General features: G+C 45.6%; 1 pseudogene; it reads left to right on the plus strand.

Annotated features, from left to right (window-relative positions):
- Nucleotides 1–344: 344 nt before the first annotated feature.
- Nucleotides 345–1,327, plus strand: LOC103197300 (annotated as a pseudogene).
- Nucleotides 1,328–3,808: the final 2,481 nt, after the last annotated feature.

Here is a 3,808-nt window from a genome sequence, read left to right on the forward strand (position 1 = left end):
CCCTGTAGAACCCATATAGAAACTTAAGTAGAAAACCTGAGCCCCACCCAGTACTGCTGAGGGAAGGGAAGATTTACATGTGAAGAGAAGACCTGAAGAAAAAAAAAATGACTGTTTAACTTTTTGCATTTCAAGCAAGCAGATAAGCTTTGGGTCGATCAAAGCAGAAAAGTCATGGTCCATGAGAAAAACCCCTCCCAGAACTGAAAGTTAAAGGAAACCAGTGAATAGTGAACTTGTATGTTACTTGCTTGTAACCACCTGGATCCACCTGAGTGGAAATGGGGGAAGTGCGGCAAAGAAAAAAACCAGCTGAATTTAATACTCTTTAAACTAAGACCAGGATGCTGAAGAAGCAGTCTGCAGGGATTGTGCTGTGGAGCACTATCCTCTTTGTGGCCTGGAATACCCTGCTCCGTCTCTTCTAGACACCTCCAGCACCTGGCAAGCCTCCCTCAGACAGTTCTCTTGATGACGACCCCGCCAGCCTCACCCGTGAGGTGATCCGCCTAGCCCAGGACACTGAAGTGGAGTTGGAACGTCAGCGGGGATTGTTGCAGCAGGTTAGGGAGCACCATGCTCAGTGGAGGCAGCGGTTGAGAGTGCCCACTGAGGGCCCCCCTGCCCCACCGCATGTACCTGTGCCCCATCATTGTCAACCAGACTTTGGGCATGAGGAAACAGCCCAGGTCATTGCCTCCTATGGCAGCGACATCACGCACATCCAGCAACCTGACCTGAGAAACGTTACTGTGCCGCCCAACCACCACAAATTCCAGAGCTACTATAAAATTATGCGGCATTACCACTGGACTCTGGGCCAGATCTTCCACAGGTTCAAGTTCTCAGCAGCTGTGGTCGTCGAAGATGACCTGGAGGTAGCACCAGATTTCTTTGAGTACTTTCAGGCCACCTACCCAATGCTGAGGGCTGACCCCTCACTCTGGTGTGTGTCTACCTGGAATAACAATAACAAAGAACAGATGGTGGACTCTAACAAACCTGAATTTCTCTACCACACAGATTTTTCCCTAGCCTGAGCTAGCTACTCTTAGCTAAGCTCTGGGCTGAATTGGAGCCCAAGTGACCCAAGGCCTTCTGAGATGATTGGATGCGCAGGCCAGAGCAACGACAGGGACGGGCCTGTGTGCAGCCTGAAATCTCGAGAACGATAACCTTTAGCTGCAAGGGTGTCAGCCAGGAGCAGTTCTTTGATCAACACCTCAAGTTCATCAAGTTAAACCAGCACTTTGTGCACTTCACCCAGCTGGACCTGTCCTACCTGCGCGGGGAAAGCCCAGGAACTGGAGATAAGAGGAAGAACTAGCTGGTCTGAAGTGCAATGAATTGTGAACCTACGAGCATTGACATAGTCCCTGAGGACTGAAGATGTAACAGAAGGTGCTAGCTGGTCTGAAGTGAAAGGAAGAATGTAACTCCCAAACTTAGCAGCTAGTACCCACGACCTAGCTGGGATAGCTAGAGCTGAGCTGACCAGAACCCGACCAAACGGAGAAGAAAATAATTGACACAGATGGTGTTAAGTTGCTGCAATTTAATAGCTTGTACTGAGCTGGACTTTACTTGTTTATGGATCCACATGCCTGAAGTTTCCAAGCAGAACAGAAGATTCTCCAGAGAAAAAGGATCACACTTCCTCAGAGTACTGGTCTGATAGGGATGGGCAAATTAGAAATTAACTATTTAAAATGAGGGGAGATAAAAGCATGAAGTAGCTGGCTTACACATTTCCATAGGTGTGGTTATTCTTAAACTGATGGTGAAAGGGATGTAAATTTTTGAAGTATTAAAAAAAATAATAGCTAGAAAAGCCAGGGGGTAGCCTGCAGTGTAGTAAATTACTTAGTGTAACTTTACCACCCATAAGTCTTTATAAATTCCAAAGTGAAATTTTCTGTAAACAACTGAGGAACTCCTAATTACTAAAATTGTCCGCCTGGAGAAAATTTCTGTTAGGAGTAGCGCAAAACAATGTTCTGAGAAGTGTCTACTCTCTCAGGTGCTTAGAGTTCTGATGCTGTAATTAACTAGTTTTACCACCCTTCTGAGCTCAAAAAGAAGCCTCATAGAAGCAGAACTCTCTACTTAAAGGAAACTTACTACTGAAAGAGACACATGCCCCTGAAAGAAAATGTGCCCAAAACCAAAGCCAGCATAAAAATTAGTTTAATTCCTCTCCTTAACTACCGTTTCTGTTGTCTGCTCTCGCAAAACCAGTCATTATGAGACTAGTTTTACTGACAGTTAGTCCTTGTGTTTTAAACAAATTAGTCAACTTTGTAAAAGATTGAATTAATACTGTGTAACTTATGGTCCTGAAGCACCAATATCAGTCTTTATTTCCTGTAATACAAGAGAATGATTTCTCTTATGCATAACAAAAAAGGGGGAAATGTGAGGCCTGAGTCCTAATAGCCTCCAGGGAAATCTTTAACCAGAAGCCTTTTGGTGTCGGGAATTCTAACAAGTCTTTTAATGTTGGGGATTCTAAACACTCCCCATGCCTCAGGGCTTTTATCTACTCTCCGGACTCAGCAGGTATCAGAGATTTCCTCTGGATTCAGCGCTTATCAGAGATTTACCTGGCTCCTGAAGTCTCGCACGTATCAGGGCTCAGCATCCCCCCTAGATAATAATTCCCTAAGTGGACTTTGGAGCCGGGGGATTCCAACACGTCCCCCAACATCTCAGATCCCTGCCCTATACCCCTTAGCAACAACCAATCATCTGTACCCCTTTGCCCTGGTGCTACTCCACCCTATATTTTCCTATAAAAATGTGATAGTAATGGAGCACGAGGTCTTTTGCTCAAGCCACTGGGTCGGTGAGAGCAGGGACCCTAGCTCGAGCTAGCTAATAAACTCTCCCTCTTGCACTTGCATTGTCGTGTGTTGGCAAATTCCTCGCGCCGAACAACTCCTTCATTACCTGGGCCCAACAATATGTATATATATATGCATGTATAGGTGTATCTGTAGGTACACATGTTGTTGTTGTTGTTGTTATGTGTTGTCAAGTCATATACATATAAAACAAAATAAAAAACCTCAATGCCATCGAGTCTATTCTTACTCATAGAGACCCTCATTGGGTTTTCCGAGGTGGTAAAAATTTACAGAAGTAGATTGCCTTGTCTTTCTTCCATGGAATGACCTTTCTTCCATGGAATGACTGATAGGTTTGAATCACTGACCTTCTAGTTAGCATTCAAATGCCTTATCCACTATGCCACCTGATAGGTAAATCCTTCACTCTCTACTCAGCCTGCCAGAATCTGCCAAGTTTCTGTCTCCATCTCTCCCAGTACCTTCCTAGTCTCCACCCCCTAATTTCTGCTTAAACCCTTGGTGTTCTTTCCGGGGCTCTTCAGGTGCCCCCACCCCCAAACCCCCCAGTTTTGGGTGAAGTCCTTTGTTCCTTTTCCCTTGCTGTCAAAACTCCCAGCTTCTGGTGAAGCCCTTTGTTCTCTCTTCCCACCCCCTCTGCAGTGAGGGAGTCCCCACCCCCTCTCCCAGCTTCTGCTTGGATCCTTTGTCTCCATCCCGGGCTTATCTTGTCCCCGCCCTCTTTTGGGTTGAGTTCCACTTCAACACTTAGGATTGGTTCTTTTGAAATAGGCAAACGACCTCCTGCATCATAACACTACTTAAGCAAACTGCAGAGACAGGATGGGGTTGATGCTACTCCAGGCCTCAGCCCATCCCCCAGATGGATGTTTCAATAAAACTTATTTTTCTGCCAATTCATCCTGATCTTGTTCTCCTCCTATTTGGACACCTAACACCAC

This window comes from Orycteropus afer, unplaced genomic scaffold (assembly GCF_000298275.1).
Source record: "Orycteropus afer afer isolate SDZICR_OR568_19922 unplaced genomic scaffold, OryAfe1.0 scaffold00075, whole genome shotgun sequence".
In the NCBI taxonomy this organism is placed as follows: Eukaryota; Metazoa; Chordata; class Mammalia; order Tubulidentata; family Orycteropodidae; genus Orycteropus; species Orycteropus afer.